This window comes from Pteropus medius, unplaced genomic scaffold (assembly GCF_902729225.1).
Source record: "Pteropus medius unplaced genomic scaffold, Ma_sr-lr_union100, whole genome shotgun sequence".
NCBI lineage: Eukaryota > Metazoa > Chordata > Mammalia > Chiroptera > Pteropodidae > Pteropus > Pteropus medius.
In genome coordinates, this window is record NW_024340692.1 from 715119 (window position 1) to 733212 (window position 18094).

At 34.4% G+C, this 18094-nt stretch overlaps 1 protein-coding gene and 1 pseudogene across 2 annotated transcripts in view; both read left to right on the top strand.

The window, feature by feature from the left end:
• The window catches only part of MLLT3 (MLLT3 super elongation complex subunit), a 235663-nt gene that overhangs the window by 180652 nt on the left and 36917 nt on the right, over positions 1-18094 (top strand). The gene's annotated exons all lie outside the window — the stretch shown is intronic.
• LOC120594909 (uncharacterized) lies at positions 8852-8967 on the top strand (annotated as a pseudogene).

Genomic DNA, 18094 nt, shown 5'->3' on the forward strand with positions numbered 1-18094 from the left:
CTGTAAGGTGAGGTGTGCGAGGCCAGGGTGTGTGTGTGTGTGTGTGTGTGTGTGTGTGTGTGTGTGTGTGTGGTTAGCACCCATCGATGCTCAGAAGGGGTTGTGAATTGGCAGTATTTTTGTTCCATCATTCTTTTTTCATTTATCAGCTAGAATTCACCTATAAAAAGAAATTCTTCCTCTTCTACCATTTGTGTAACAGGTAGTACAGTTTGTATAGGAAAATTTAACATGGCACATGATTCTCCTCCGCAATCCTCCTGTTTTTAACCAGCTTTCAGAAGAATAGGATTAATTCTCTAGCATCCTTCAACAATGGCTCATTTTTTTAAAGCATTGCTTAAGACTTCTTCAGTCTGACCTTTCCACTCTCACATTTCTTTGCTCTCTCTGTTCTTTAATGATCTTAAAATATAAGCAGTCTTCGGTTCCTTGAGCATTCCATGCTATTTTATGCCCTAGTGAAATATCCTTGGTTCTATAAGACCTGGTTAATGTTCACCTTTATTCGAAGCTTTCTAAATAATCTGCCCCACTTAAATGACCCCTGCCCTTCCTTATTGCTCCCTCCATTAACAGTGTATGTATACTTTGATTATAGTTGTTACTCTCTTATATTAAAGTGTTTTTCTCCTAATCAGTGGGATGTTTTTAGGGCAGATATAGTCTCTTAATTACATGATTTCTTGACTTTTTGCTCTGTGCCTGGCACAGATGTTGAGTTAAATGGTGCAAAGTTATATTTATATATATGTATTTATGTATTTATAGTTAAGACACCTCTTAACTAATTTATATATTTATATTTGAGACTCCTCAACTGAATGTTTTGGAAATGTGAGTTTTGGCCACTGACCTCTACGGAGGTAGATTAGACAGGAATGGGAGAACTCATCATATAAACAAGACAAGTCTTGGCCCTCTCAGAGACACACAGTTAGGGTATAAGCCACCCTTATACAGATAAATTTATAGAACAAAATCCTGGGATAAATTGGAGGACAACATAAGCAAGTTGTATACACTGAGTTGCATTTTACCTGCCTTTGTAGCCCTTGCTTGTGTGTTAGACTGCATGAGCTAGCCAAGGAGCGTGGAGGTCTCAAAAACTCCCTCAAAATGACCCGAGATTTTTTTTTTATTACCATGAGAAGTAATAAACCACAAAAATAACAAAGGAGAGGCAAGGACTACAAATTAATCTTTTATTGAGTGAGCAGAGGGATGTGAGAATCTAAAATCCCCAAAACATTTGCTTCTGTATTTTAAAAAAGCAAATAGTGTTCAGAGAAATTTCAATAACAGGATGTTGAAGTGAAAGAAATTTCTGCCTCCCTATTTCCTATAGGGACTGTGCAGAGGCGTGATAACTTGAAAGTTATACGACCACCTTGTTTTTGCTGTCTTACAATCATGAAATATGATTATATTTCCCCTAATGTTTATATGTGCTCTTAAAATTATTGGAACTGGTAAAATACTACTTGTATACTGTATAAAAGGAACTATTTTTCCCCTTCTGTTTCCTCAGGTTGCATAATTATCATAACAGATTAGCTTTCAATTAATAACCTTAACTTGGTTGTTAAATATTTATTAAACTATCACATTTGAGTATCTGCAGCCATGCAATAAAATGTTTATTGTATATGTGGAAGAATGAGTGAAAAAATAGTTGCAAAAGATTTAAGTTTCTAACCACAAGGGGCAAGCAATATAAAAAAAGTTATACTGAACAATAACACTTACTGCTGAGAGAAACAAGATGTGGAGGATGCATTAAGTTTCCTTAAAGAATTATCATATTAGTCAGTTTTCAAATGTATATTTAAGTATACTCATTGGAGACTGCTAATATTTCTAAGGGTGATTTTAAAAGAGTCATGATTACACTATAAAACTAAAATTATAACCAAGTGTAATTTATCACTGTGGGAGGCTGAATCTATTAAGAGAAAAAAATGAACTGAAGATAGCAGCCATCATTTTGGCAAGGAAAATATTATCACAACTATCTTCTCCTATCTTAAGGAAAGACATTGCTCCAGCACAAGTATTTTAAAGCCTAATTAAATTATCCTAAAACTAAATTGATAGGTTCCCTCCTGTCTTCAGTTCTGATGATCCCCTAAGTTAGAATTTGCATGCTGGTGGGTTCTGAATGCCTGCTCTTCTACCCAGCCCTTATGAGGTCCTGCCAGATCTGCAACCAAAAGAAGCTCAATTAACTAATTGGCTTGGCCAATGACAATCTCGTTCACATCTTGCCTCTTGCAGTGTTATTTTCTAGGTGAGCTTCTAGGTTCAGTCAGCTCTGACAGCATCCACACCCCACCAGCATTTCCCTTCAGCATTAGTATGGTCATGTAAATGCACTCTGGACACAGGAATCTGCTTGTAACCCTAGTACATTGGGCTCAGGAAAGCAGATGATCTATACTTTGGTGTGGACCATATACTTTTAATTTTATAAACCGAGTGAAAAAGCTGTCTCAGAAAGAATCTTGGAACCTGAGAAAAGAAGCCAGATCTGATAGTTGTACTAGCTTTGTGATCTGGGACAACATATTTAACCTCTTTGAGCCTTAATTTTATAATCTCTGAAGTGTGAATAATATCTCCCAAAATTCTGTGAATCAAATGAATAGCAAACAGTACTTGGCACCTAGTTAGTAGTAGACCTGTGAATGCTAGTAGAATCTGAATATTTCTAAACTAGTCCTCACCTGTGAATGCTAGTAGAATCTGAATATTTCTAAACTAGTCCTCACCTTTCTTTTTTAATAAAATGGGGGTCCTGGTAATGCCCACCTCACAGACTTTAGGGTTATATGTGTAAAGGACATCTCAAATTTTAAAATGCTGCTCAAAAGATATTAAAGAGATGACTCTATCTAAAAAAAAATACTGAAAACACATCTATACTATGCATTTTATTCTTTTGGTTGATAGATTTTATTCTGCTTTGATGTGAAATTGCCATCATGGATGTTTTGTTCATATGTGTTAGTTAACTTTTGCCCAGTATGCTTCATCTTGTCTGCTGATTAGGATGGTGAATTTTAATGGTGAGGACTCTGCTTTCTCAGTCAACAAGCCTATGTCCCGACTACAAGGTCAGAAGATCATGAAGTATAGTTAGCAGTGGCTTTTCTTTACAGGCATACCTCGTTTTATTGTGCTTTGCTGTATTTAACTTCATAGATGTTGCCGTTTTTACAAATTAAAGGCAAGACCCTCCAGCAGCAAAAGATTATGACTCTCTTTTTTGCAATACTTACTTTATTATGGTGGTCTGAAACCAAATCCGCAATATCTTTAACATCTGCTTATACCTTGTTTACCTGCTGCTCAGCTGTCACTATTTTTGATGGATTTTTAGCAGCCGAAAGCCTATAAAAATGCAGACCTGGCTAGCGTGTTTTAATTCATCTAAGGTCACGTAATGCACCATGCAGAAAAGATTTATTTTGCTTTCATTGTATGTGGTTGTGAACCATGTCAGTAAGTCAAAGGAAAAGCTTTAATTGTTACAGAGGACAGTTGAAAGGTGTTTAACCCAAATTTTTTTCCTGAATGCCAAATATCTTTCCAGAGGAGAAAAATGCCAAATGTTGTCTGGTTAGTTCATTACAGAAGAGGGAACACATAGCCAAAACGAAAAGGCAACACGGTTTTGCATTAGATTCATAGCTGCATGTTTTAAAGTAGCTTTAAAAGTTACCCCATTAGTACCTTTTAAAGCTACCCATAAAATGCCACTTTACATCTGGCATCAGATCTATTAATTTGACTATTATGAATATGTAGGAATATTTTTGAAAACTCCCGTAGTCTTGTAAAGCCTCCAGGCTCTTATTAGCGGAAAAATCTTGCCTTCTGCCAGGGCATGGAGCCAAGATCCTTAAGTAGATAACATTTAGCATTTGAAATAATAAAATGAAAGAGAAGTCTACATGGAGATTTCATGTTGTTATCCATTTGAAATATTCAGTATGGTGTTGGAGTCCAAGGGAGAAGATTAAGCAGATGTCAGGTTTGTTTCGGCAGGATGCACTGCTTAACCACCTTCCTTCCAAAGTGTTTTATGCCCAGCGTCCTGGAAAGGGCACTGACTAATTCATTTGATCCATCTGTTACTTTGGGAGACACTATGGTTTGGTTCCTCCAACTATTAGCTTCACAGGTGGTAACCAATGAACTTGGGGAGATTATGTCCTTTCATAACTCTTGTTCCTCTCTCACATGAGTCACCTTGGACTGAAATCCCCTCTACCCTAAAATTTAGGGTACAGCTTCTTTAGTAGGCCCATTAAAGAAAAAGGCAAAATAGGCCAGTACTTTGTATATGTTTTTCTCTGGAAGCCTTATTTCCTGAAATTCTTTCCCTGATATTTTGTTTCTTGTTTTCTTCTTTTCTAAAGGAGAAATTAAAAACGCTTTCCATGTTTGTTACAAGTGTATTTTGCTGCAATGTCTAGCACTTTGTGAATAAAGACACCCCCTAGCCAAGACCTTATGTTGCAATGGTAGAGGAAAGTTACAACTGGTGCCATATTCTGAATAGAGTAGTTTTTTCCTCCAGGTGGTAGAATTATATTCCTAAACATGCAGCTGGCATCCTCTTTGTGGGCCCCAGATTTACCTATTGAATTATCATCATTCAGTTCCTTTCCTTACCCTTCCCCACCACTAAAGCCTTGAACTGTTAATTCTCTAACTCAGGGCCAGGTCACCATCAGGCTCAATCTCTAGGTATGAGGAACCATAGCTGGATTCTTTAAAACTGCTAACCATTCTCTTTTCTTGTACAATGGGTATCTTATTTTGTGTTCAGGTTGGGAAGAGCTTCTCTGCCTTTTTGCCTCCACAGGTGGCAAATACCTGAAACCTTGATTCTGATTCTGGAAGAAGTACCTTCCCTCAACCCATTGCCCCCCGCCCGCCCTCACTTTTTTTTTGGAGGATGTGGTGGATCCCCTGTATTTGGTCTCTCAGCCTGCAGCCAGATCCTGTGTATGAATCCAGCCAGTATGCTGTGTTGTACTGGTAAAAATTCTACAAATTGTGTATGAGTCATTTTCCTCATCTGGAAAGAAGCAGGGATGGTAGCACTGAATGATGTGATAGAGTTGTTGTCAAGGATAATTAAAATGACTAAATCTTTTTTAGATGTGACACTTTGCAGAAACGATAACTCTTATTAATCAATGATGAAATGCTTTCAAGTAAAGTGTCAAATAATCAGAACGAATTTATTATATATGTTTAAACATTAGTAATGTCAGTTACAAATATATGCTAAGTGAGGGTATATTTACCTGTTCCTGTTAAGTGATTAGTACTTGAAAGAAAAAGGCATGACTGTTACATAAGGCCAATAATGACTTTATTCTTTCTCAATTAGCATTACTTTTGCCAAGCAGTTAAAAGTAGTTATTTCAGGCACAGCTGTTGGGATAAAGGAGGCACTATACATATTTATAGTCTTCAGTCATTGGCCTTTTCATAGCAAATAACCTAAAACATTCAGGCCTCTGTTTAATTATATCATTGCATAATTTTTAAATTGAGGGAAAATCTTTTCAGCAAGTCAACTTAAGATATTATAATACTGCTGTTAGAGACAGTGTTATAGTGAGTAATATGAGTATTTCACCTTGCAAATGGAAAAATCAACATATAATGATAAAGTGGACACAATCTTCTTGAGTAGTTTTCACAAATTCTTAAATTCCATAAACTGAAGATTGGTAAGTCCAATGTTGTTTCTTAATAGAACTCTAAAATTGAATTTGAAATATGCAGTTAAGGAGCATTGGAAAAGGATTGTGGCTATCACTAGGTTCTAATAGATTATTATACCTAACTAATCTAATTTTCTTATTATAAGATTGCTAGTGAATGCAGTGACTTATCAGTTTTTTAATGATACATTAGCATAAGACGGAGATGAAAACTGGATGTTTCTTGAGATGGGTGGATTTGTACTGGCTAAACAGTGAATTTAGGGTCCATGTCAACCAGTAAAGAGATCTCTTATGGAGATCTCCTACAGAGCTTTTCATCTTTCCTGTGTTACTTGCCATTTTTACAGTGACTTTCATAAAGATATGGAAGACATGCTACTAGTGACCCAAAGATGAGAGGGCTAGTATATTCCATATTCCAGAACTATGGTTAAAAATTCTAATCAAGTAGAAATGTTAGGCTAAACCCAAGAAAGTGAAATTGAACAAAAAATAGTATAAATTCCTTCATTTGAAATCAAGTAATTATTTTGATTAGTAAAAGATAAGGGAAGATGGACTTTAGAGACAATTTTTACAGTGGGAAATGACCTTGGCGATGAAATGGATCATCAGTGCTGTATAAATTAATTTAATCTGAGGCTATATTAATAGAAAAATGGCATGTTAGTCATGGAAGGAAAATTACACCTCTGTTACTTTCTTCCCCCATGAGACTACATCTGGGTCTTATGTTTGGTGCCAAATTTTAAAGATGCTGACAAAATAGAAATGTAGCTTTTAGAGGGCAATCTCTGGACTATGATGGATCTGGGAACCATCAGGCATCGTTTAGGGAAGTGAGACAAAATGATTATTTTTATTTTTCACAATGGTGTTCTTGAAAGTTACTCAGAGTGTTCTGATCAGCAATGGATTTGGCTTCTTGGCAACTAAGGGAGCTGAGGCAGGATAAAGCAGTTTGGGAGAAGCCTAGGGTGAGCAGGTGCCACGATATTTATCCTGGGAGGTTCCCTTTTGCCTACAAGGTGCACTGAGTTTTGTGGCAAGCCACCAGTGATATACCCATTTTTAGGCTATCTATTTAATTCCATGTAATTTATATTTTCTTTAGTTGTTTTTGTCTTTAATCTTATATAGTGCCTGGGCTATAGTGTATCAAAGTAGTAGAATAAAATGAGAGAAACATAAGACTAGATATATACTAAAATCTTAACTTTTATAAACTTGCATAATTTCTAGTTCGTTGGACATCTATCATGTACTTGTCTTTCTTTGATTAACTTCAACTTTAGAGAGCTACATTTAATTGTGATAAAGAATTTTATATTTTTAACTCTACCTTGTTTTAGGAAAAATAGTGTATCTTATAGAAATAATGCTTATATACAACAACATAGGATTATATTTAAAAGAGGTAAATGTAGAAAATGTGTCAGGGGATGTCGAAACATAGGATCTTTTTTGTAGGCTGGCATATTTTCTCATGAAATGTCACATAAGTGGATGGATAGAAGGGATGGGACAGTTATTCTGTGTGTTTTAGACCTCTCTTTGATCCTCCTAAGCTCACTTTATGCTGCTCCTTAGATCTAGCTTGATGTCTTTGGTTCCGTGCCTTATAGTAACAGTTCTCTCAAACTATCTACCCTCCCTGCAAAATAAATATGGGGAGAATCAACATTTGTCATATCTACTTCCTTTTCTTTTTTTCTTTCCTAGAAATTGGCTAGTATTTTTGCATCCTTTTCTTTTTCCCACCATATTTATTTTCCCTAGAAATTAGTATTTTGCAGAGACAATCAGTCATCTAGATGTGATTTTGTTTCTACAAAATAATTGACCAATATCAGTTGGTTTGCCTCTTACAACATTTCTACCCAATTCCCTAGTAGAGTTGCTAGGACCAGGCATGCAATCCAATATCACTTGGCAAACCATTGTCCAAAGTCATAATCAGGAGAACTAATCCATAACTCAACCTGGTAGTAGTTACGTGAGTGTATACATATGTAAAAATTAATCAAGCGCTACATCCTGATTTTTGCACTTTACTGTGCTTGTAAGTTATACCTCAATTTAACCTATGAAATACCTAATATATCTTACTATTATAGGAAGCAAACTATTTCTTTGACTGCTAATTCATACTTTTAACTTTGATTTTAAATGTTTGAATAGTGGTAGCCAATTTGTTAGAGTTCTTCATAAGTGTGAAATATTGAAACAAAAGGCAGTTAAATAGTAAACTACAAACTAAACTGTAAAGCCTCTAGGTCAAGAATTATATCTAGATTGTCCAGCGCTGTTTCTCCAGGGTTAGGACCCTGGGGAAATATAGTAGACACATAAAAACAAGTCAATAAAAAGCACATTTTGTGGGTACAAAATTTGCTGGTATGCATTATACAATGGAATTAATTTATGATTGTTGTGAGATTAATACTTTGTTCTTTGAATACTTAGATGCCAATTTTCATTTCACTTTAACACTACTTTTTTTTTTTTAGTAAGTAGATCCTGGTCTGTGTAACCAGGTCTTAAGTTTTGTTTTCAAAGCCCTGTCTATATTTATAACCTTGGAGAAAAATTAATATCCTACTTTTCAGTTCTCTTTTTAAACTTACCACCTTTTACCTCCAAATATCTCAACATGTTTTATTAATTTATGTCCCCTTAATGTAACACTATCAAATCTACTACTATTTTCTTTGGCTAGTTTTATCTGTTATTTGTTAGAAAGGTTACTGCCAAATTCACCGTCAAATTCTCTTGGTCGGTTCTCATAATATTTCTATTTTAGGAACTTCCATAATAATCTGATGGGCTGAATGTCCTAAAGTATACATTACTTAATTCCATTTTAATCTTTAAAAACATAAGAATTGAATCAAATGACTGGCTAGAGTAAGAAAAGGAAAAAAAGAACAATTGTCAGTATATATACAGTATAGTTCTCTAACAACTTTTATAATTCACATACTTAAAATTCACCCATTAAACTGTACAGTTTAGATGTAGTTCCATAGTGTAGTGGTCAGCACTTCTTCTTTACACGCAGAAGGTCCTGGGTTCACACCCCAGTGGAGCCACAGCCCATGGTCTACGGCCATGCCACCCTGAACAATTCCAATGTCTGATCTTGGAAGCTAAGCAGGGTCAGGCCTGGTTAGTACTTGGATGGGAGACCACCTAGGAAGACCAGGTGCTGTAGGCATAAATAGTAATAAATAATAAATATAAAGAAATTTTAAAAACTGTAGTTCAGCTGTTTTTAGTATATTCACAGAGTTGTGCAACCATTACCAAAATCAATTTTAGAATATTTGTGTTGCCCTTAAAATAAACCTCATACCTTTTAGTTATCACCTTTCCGTTCCCTCATCTTCCCCAGACCTAGCCATCTACTAATCTTCTGCCGTCTCTATGAATTTGCCTATTCTGGACAATTTATATCAATTGAATTACATAATACATGGTTTTTTGTGATTGACTTCTTTCACTTAGCATGATATTTTCAAGGTTCATCTGTTTTGTAGCAGGTACTAGAACTTCATTCCTTTTTATGGCTGAATAGTATTCCATTGAAATGATATACTACATTTTGTTTATCTCTTCATCAGTCATTCGAGATTTGGATTGCTTTCACTTTGGGCTACTGTGAATAGTGCTACTAGTTTTACATAAACTATTGATGAAACATTACCTTCTGACCCTACAACAGCATTCAGAGTCCCTGACATTCTTGGTGTAATTTTTTTTTATTTTTCTTAACTCTGAGCATCTTGAGAAAGTTTGGAGAATTTTGACAGAATTTGAAGGAGATGGGTAATTTTTCTCCCCAAGGGAATATCTCATTGAGTCAGTCATTTAGGTATCCTCAGGACAAAACACAAGGTAAATAAATTACATATTTTTATGCATATCTTTATTGCTGGTGAGGATAACTTTTGTATAGTTATACAACTATTTAGAAAAATATGGAAATTTTTAAAATTTGAAGTTTGTTTTTTATACCTTATTATCAATGCTATTTAATGGGAGATTCTTTGGGGGTAAAACATTTTTTATTAAATTTATTGGGGTGACATTGATTAATAAGTGTACAGTGCAATAATACATAATATGTATATTGGATTATGTGTACACCACTCAAAGTTAAATTTCCTTCTATCACCATATATTTGAACCCCTTTACCCTTATCTACCTCCTCTCTTCCCCCCGTTCCCTCTGGTAACCACTAAACTGTTGACTGTGTCTGAGATTTTGTTTGGTTCATTTGTTGCTTTCAGTTTTATATCCCACATATAAGTAAAATCATATGGTTCTCAATTAATCTGTCTAACTTATTTCACTTTGCATGATTATCTCAAGATCCATCCATGTTGTTGCAAATGGCAGTATTTCATCTTTTCACATGGTTAAGTAATATTCCACGGTATATGTGTGCCACATCTTTATCCAATCAGCTATCAAAGGGCACTTTGGTTGTTTCCATGTCTTGGCCACTGTGAATAATTCTACAGTGAACACTGGGGTGCATAAATCCTTATAGATAAATGTTTTAAAATTTCGGGAGTAGAAACACAGAAGAGAGATTACTGGGTCAAATGGTAATTCTATTCTTAATTTTTTGAGAAGCCAGCATACTGTTTTGCATAGCAGCTGTATCAGTTTACATTCCCACCAGCAGTGTATGAGGGTTCCTTTTTCTCCACAACCTCTCCAACTCTTCTTATTTCTTGTCCTGTTGATGATAGCCTTTCTAACAGGTGTAAGGCGGTCTATCATTGTGGTTTTGATTTGTATGTGTCTAATAGCTAGATAAGTTGTATATCTTTTCGTATGTCTGTTGGCTGTTTGTATGTCTTCTTGGGAGAAGTGTCTGTTCAGGTCCTCCGCTTATTTTTTAATTGAATTGTTTATTATTTTGTTGTTGAGTTGTATGAATTCTTTGTATATTTTGGACATTAGCCCCCTATCATTGTTTGCAAGTATCTTCTCCCATTTGGTTGGTGGCCTCTTGTCTTGTTGATGGTTTCTTTTGCTGTGCAGAAGCTTTTTAGTTTGATATAGTCCCATTCATTTATTTTTGCTTTTACTTCTCTTGCCTTTGAGGTCAAATATATAAAATCTTCTCTAAAACCAAGGTCCATGAGTTTAGCACCTATGTTTTCTTCTATGCAATTTATTGTTGCAGGTTATATTTTGGTCTTTGATCCATTATGAGTTAATTTTGGTGTATAGTGACAGAAAGCAGTCCGGCTTCATTCTTTTGCATGTGGCCTTTCAGTTTTCCCAGCACTATTTATTAAAGGGGATTTCTTTTTCCCATTATACATTTTTGGCTCCTTTGTCAAAAATTATTTGCCCATACAAATGTGGGTTTACTTCTGACTCTCAATTCTGTTCCATTGGTCTGTGTGTCTGTTTTTCTACCAATACCATACTGTTTTGATTATTGTCACTTTGTAGTATAAAGTAAGGCAGTGTGATACCTCTGGACTTGTCTTTTTTCTCAGGATTTCTTTGGCTATTTGGGGTCTTTTGTGATTTCATACAAATCTGATGATTTTTTGATCTCTTTCTTTAAAAAATGACATTGGGATTTTGATGAGGATTGCATTAAATCTATATATTGCTTTGGGTCATTTGGCCATTTTAACTATGTTGACTTTTCTAATCCATGAACATGGAATATCTTTACATTTCTTTGTGTCTTCTTCAATTTCTTTTAATGATGTTTAGTACTTTTCAATGTATAGGTCCCTTACATGCTTTGTTAAGTTTATTCCCAGGTATTTTATTTATTTTTTGTTGCAGTTGCAAAAGGAATTGTTTTTTTTTAATTTCTTTTTCTAAAATTTCATTGTTGGTATATAGGAACACAATGGATTTTCGTACATTGATTTTATATCCTTTAACTTTACTGTATTTGATTATTGTTCCTAATAGTTTTTTGGTGGAGTCTTTTAGGTTTTCTATATAGAGAATCATTTTTCTTAAAATAAAAGACAAATTCTACCATTTTATTCACCAAACTTTGATTTTATTTTTTAGCTTACTGTTGTTTTATTGCTTATTAGAATAAGTATTTAAAAGAAGCAATCAAATATAAATTTTCTGACTTATCCAGTATTTGATCTACCTTTTTGTTTTGAAGTTTACACAAGACTCAATTTGGTTAAAGATTATAGTATAGGAAATTTCATCTAGGTGATAATCAAAATATTGATTTTCATAAATGTCAATTTGAACTTAAAGCACACATGTTTACTTTATTTGGTTAGATATTATTTGGGGCAATTGTGTCATTACCCATACACCCTGCCACCATGAGCCAGTCTTGTATTTCTCTTTATAGAAATTGAACTTACAGATATCTAAAACTTACTGATTTTATTTTTCCAGAATGCCATGTAATTGGAATCATATAGTGTGTAGTCTTTTTAGACTGGGTTCCTTCACTTAGCATCATGCATCAAGGTTTCTTCATGTGTTTTGTGGCTTGATAACTCATTTCTTTTTATTCTTGAATAATATTCTCTTGTATAGATATACCATAGTTTATTTATCAGTACGTCTACTGAAGGACATTTTGATTGCTTCTGGTTTATATGATGATGAATAAAGTTCCTATAAATATTCATTTGTAGGTTTTGTATAGACATAATTTTTCAAATCAATTGGGTAAATACCTAGGAGTATGATTGCTAGATTGTATGATGAGATTGTATTTAGCTTTAAGAAACTACCAAACTGTCTTCCAAAGTGGCCTTATCATTTTGCATTTCCACCATCGAGGAATGAGATTTCCTGTTGTTCCACATCCTCATCAGCATTTAGTATTGTCAGTTTTAAATTTTTTTCAGCCATTCTAATAGGTGTACAGTGGTATCTATTGTTTTAATATGTTCATTTGTTTTAACTTGAAACGCTCTGATGTCAAAGATGTTGAGCATCTTGTCATATGCTTATTTGCCATCTGTGTATCTTCTTTGGTGAAGTGTCCATTCAGATTTTCTACCTATTTCTTTTCTTTCATTTTTAAATCTATCCTGCTCACTGTGTATCCCCAGAATACAGTACAGTGTCTGACATCTAGAAAACCTTTATCCAACATGTAATTGTTGAGTTAAACACAATAGTTATATAAATTAGGCAGCCGTTACAATGATACATTAGAATAAAAATGAGAAATGGTATGGGAGGATTTTCATCATACATATATGTACAAACATGTATGTATATTGTGTCATCACAACATACACTTTGAATAGCTTACAATTTTATTTGTCGATTATACCTTAATAACACCAAAAAAAAAAAGATACAGAACTTTTTTAATATCCTAGAACCTCCCATCACTCTCTTCCAGACACTATCTCTTATTCCCAGAGGTAACCGCTACTCTGAACATATATTGGCTTTGCCTGTCTTTAAATTTTATACAAATGGCATCGTATATTATGTAGCTGTTTGTGTATGGCTTCTTACATTCTATGTTCATGAGTTTCATGTAGTTTATTATCTCTGTCCAAGTCTTTGCCTAATTTACTCTTGGGTTTTCTATTTTGTTATTTTTGTTCTTTTAGTCATGTTTATGTGCATTAAGTATGTAGGGTCCTGTATTTTTGTTTTCAAAATGTAACATGATTATATATGTGTACATATATGTAAAACTTAACTATTTTAAATACTTGGACTTTTGAAACAATTACTGACTTGCTTTTTCTAAATGAATGACCTTTAGATAGCCTTCCTGTAGGGATTTGCAGTGGCTTTGGAATTCTAAGTTTGTTAACTTTTTCCCAACTACCTTTTCCAAAATGTTGCTGTGTCAGGGGAGCTAGCTGTTTATCAGCTAAAGAGTAATTTATTTTATTGATGAGACTTTTGTTTGTACACATTCACAAATATAATTGGCATGTAAATTCACTCTTGAATAATATATCACACTTATGTCTTCCCTAGTAACTGACAAACTTGGACATCAAGGGCAGAATATTGCTCTTTCATGGGATAAAACTGTTTAGTTGCCATAGGACAGAGTGACTTAAAGGAGCTGAAAAGCACATAGCCAGTGAATGAGGTCATTTAGTTTTTTTTGTTTTTTGTTTTGTTTTTTGTTTTTTTGTGGGATTTTTTGCAAAAATACTAAGTATGTTGTGTGCATAAACAGAAATAGACTAAGAAAAATAATATGGTAAATCAAATCAGAGAAATTCGGTTTAACCATTATAAGCATGAAGTTGTGTAAGTGCCGATTGGGTAGGGATTAGCAAACTATAACCCTTGGACCAACTCTGGTATTCTGTTGATTTTTGTAAATAACATTTTATTGAAACACAGCCATGCCCATTTGTTTACATATTGTCTGTGGCTACTTTCACACTACAAAGTCAAAACTGAGTAGCTCTGACAGAGACTGTACAGCTTATGAAGTTCAAAACTTTTACTATTGAGATCTTTACAGTAAAAGGTTGTTAACTCATACTGCAGAAAGTCTAAAGTAATTGTACTTTTTGTCTTCATCCTCATTTTCATCTAGGGGTTGTAGGGAAAGTGGTTAATACAAGTAGTCAGATAACTCATACACAAAGCAAAAAATAGAATAGTAGAATGAAGTGATGAAAAGCATCTAAAAGGCATCTTGATATATTAAGACCATTAGAAGCAGAATTTGTATGATAAAGTAATGGATACCAGGATAAAACAGCACTAGTCGGCCTATAATTCATTATCTAGGTTCAGTTTAGAAAAGTTTGGAATTTTATATATTTCCAGAAGATATCATGGCTGTCACCATAGAAGCAGAGTGGCCAACATTAATAGCCATAAAAGGCAGTTGGCATTTCTTACTGGGACTTCTCTTAAGGTCTGGAATATTTGATGTGGTCATATATTCCCTTAGCTATATCATTCCAACACATCTTTAGAATAGAGCTTGGGGCATCCGTGGAATGGGGTCTGTCATCTCCAGTGATGTCTGTGGCAGCTGAAAGCTTCTATTAATAGGCTTTATCCACTCCTGCAGGGTTCATTACTCCAGCGATTGAGCTTCTAAACAAATCTTGATGACAGGAATCAGACAAACTCTTGGTCTTTCTTTAGCAAAGCTAAGAAGAAAACCACACAAATTTCAGAGGCTAACTTATCAGACTTTGAGTTTATGGGCTTCTGAGGGAGTAAGCTTAGACTGCTGACCAGAGGGGCATTTGAATGATCCTTCTCCCCATTCTTATTCTAACTGCAAACTTTCTCATTTCAGATAACATTATGTAAAGTATGTGTCTTCGTGTGGTGCTTTTTGGATTCTGTTCACCAAATGACACACATCTGTACTTGTTCTGTATATGAAATACATAAATGGCAGTGCCAAGTGAAAGTAGCAATTGGTTCGAATCTAAGGGACTACAGTAGTATCCTGCCAGAACTAAAGTGGGGTACAGACCAGATCATTAAAGGAATAGGTTGGATGCAAATGTCTCAGAAGTCAGAGATTCTGGTGCCCTCTAAAATGCATCTTCATCAATACCAGAGAGAGACCGTTGAAATGCATCTTATCAGACCAAAAGTGTCATTTCATGGTGGTCTCAGAATTAGAACTTTATTAAAATGAAATACTGTGCCAATTAGTGGTACACAATTATATGAAACTCCTACAAGTAACTTTTAAAGAAAATAATTAGCCTAGAGTAGTGGTTCTCAACATGGGGTAATTTTTTCCTAGGCTCCATCTGCCCCCTGGATATTTGGCAATATCTGGAGACATTTTTAATTGTCATGACCTGGGCATGTTTATGTATGGGGGTTGCTAACTAGCATCTAGTACCCGGATAGAAGCTAGAGATGCTGACAGATATCTTACAATGCATAGAAAAATTTCCAGTCCAAAATTTCAACAGTGCCAAGGATGAGAAACTAGACATTGAGCAAAAATTTTTAGCTGAGATTTCAGCTTATTAGGGCAGATTATTAAACCTTTTTGAATTCTTTTTGGACACAAAGAGGGATATTTCTTACTACTTTAGGGTGGTCTCAATTGAGCCAAGTAAATATATTTTGTTATTTTTGTTTATATATTTCCAACATAATTATGTAAAAATTTTGAAAAGTACAGAATAGTTTTATAAAGAAAAAAAGTATAAAACACATGATCCCATTACTCCTTTGTACATTTCCTTCAAGATTGAAAATATCATAGAACAGAATAGTTTATCCTTCAGAATATCCTTTTTAGAGAAACCAACGGAAAGATAGAATTTTTCCTGGGCTTTCATCCTGCTTATATTATCTTTTACAAGCCCCTTCTCATCCAAATAACTGCCATCACACAAAGTTTAGGGTCATTTTATCAGGATGTGACTAGACTATAAAAATACCTTAGTAGAATTCCTAACATTGAATTATTATTGATATTTATGTAGAGGAAAAATCTTGTGAGATTTAAAAAAAAAAATTTGGTGTGTATGTGTTAATAACTTAGAGATTTTTATTTAGTACCTTTATTCATGGTAGGTTTCATTAATAAATAAAAGTATTTTGTAACTTTCCAGTCTGAATCTAGGGATAACCTTTTACTTTCCAGACGAATTTTCAGTTGATAATGAGTTCCAAAAAAGCAAGGGAGAGGAAAAGACCAGATACTTTAGACCACCACACAACAGTATCCCTGAACTTCAAAAGCCCCAGGAGGGCGCAGCTGGGGCGTGCTGTATTTTCTGTCCCATTGGTGAGCTAAATTTGGTTTGGCAGAGAATTTTTAGGAGTAGATAAGGCTCTGTGAGTAAAACTTTGCAGTTTTAGCCAAAGAAAACAGACCGGAGATTTGATGACTCTATTTGATTTATTAGTGCCATATGCAGGGCCTTTTGATCTTCAGGATTCAGTAAACCAAGGAATTGATATTTATCATAACTATCACATGGGAAGAAATCTTAATTTGCCTGTAGTGTTGATACAAATATAATTATCCAACACCTGCATCTGATTGATGATAATTGTGTTAGGTTGTATTAAATTTTAATGACAAGTAGAGACAAACAGTAAAAACAAATTTTTTGGATAGCATTAGCATTGGAAATAATCTTATTTCTCAAATTCATCAAATTTCCTTTCTTCAGTATACAGCAGGTCCTCCAATAAGTATATTGTTCAACATTATTTTGTTGTAATGTTAATGAAATATTGTAAGAACTTAACTCTTGTTTATAGCAATTAGCCTATGGTAAAATTGGTTTCATTATATGTCATTTCACTTGAAGTTGCAGAATCTATTGACAATTTTAAGTGTATAAAAAAACTGTATATAAAAAACTACGAGTGCAGGAACTGTATGTAGTGATTGTGGTTTTTAAGGAAAAAAGGGGAAATAATTTGACATTGATGATACCACATGAGCAGATGTTTTATAATAAAGGCTACTTACAATCTTAATTTGTCAGACAACATAAAGGAGTTTCAATTAAGTTTGAGGTTTTACTCCACTTCTGAATTCCTTTGTAATACTTTTATAAAGTAGCAAAAACCACAGGACAAATATTTCTGCCATTAAGCATCAGAATCCATCTGTTTTTTGTCTTTTTACTACTAAGACAAGTTAACATATGACAGAAGTATATATGTCTGTAAAACTGAGCTGAAATGTCAAGAACAATATCATGGTTTTAGTATTTTGAAGTGGTTCTTTTTCTTGAGACTCTTGGGGCCTACATTTTTCTGTAGGAGGAAAAGCTTCTGTGTCTCAGTGAGTGGGATGCCCTACGTGAGTTTTCACTTTCTTTTTTTCTGTGAATTCTTTATTACCCGACCAGGCAATTTTTGCCTGTAAATGATTTGTACTTAGATTGACCATCACTTTTTACTCTTTGTGTATTCTGTTTGTATAGAAGTTTTTTCTTATATATCAGGCATCGAGCAAGGCATTTTTTCAGCTCCCTGCTCCAAGAGAAGTTTGAGGGAAAATAAATTTTGAATTCATCTAAAGGTGGCCTTATTTCTTGAAGTGTTGGATATATTTTAGGGAAGACTATCATAGGAAGAGAGGATGAACAAGCCAAATGGACTCAGACCTGACTTTTCTTATATCAATTTCACAGTTATTCCTATTGATGATAATAGTAGCTAATTATTTATTCATCATTTATTCCATGCTCTGTCCTAAATGCTTTGCATTGTCTAATTCTCATAGTAATTATATGAATTATTACTGTTACTAATTTCATTTTCCCACTTGAGAGATGAAGAAACTAAGGCCCGGAGAGATACTTGGCTAAGGTCACATAGCCAGAAAGCAGCAGAATTGGGATTCAAACCAGGTCTGATATTTCCAAAACCCGAG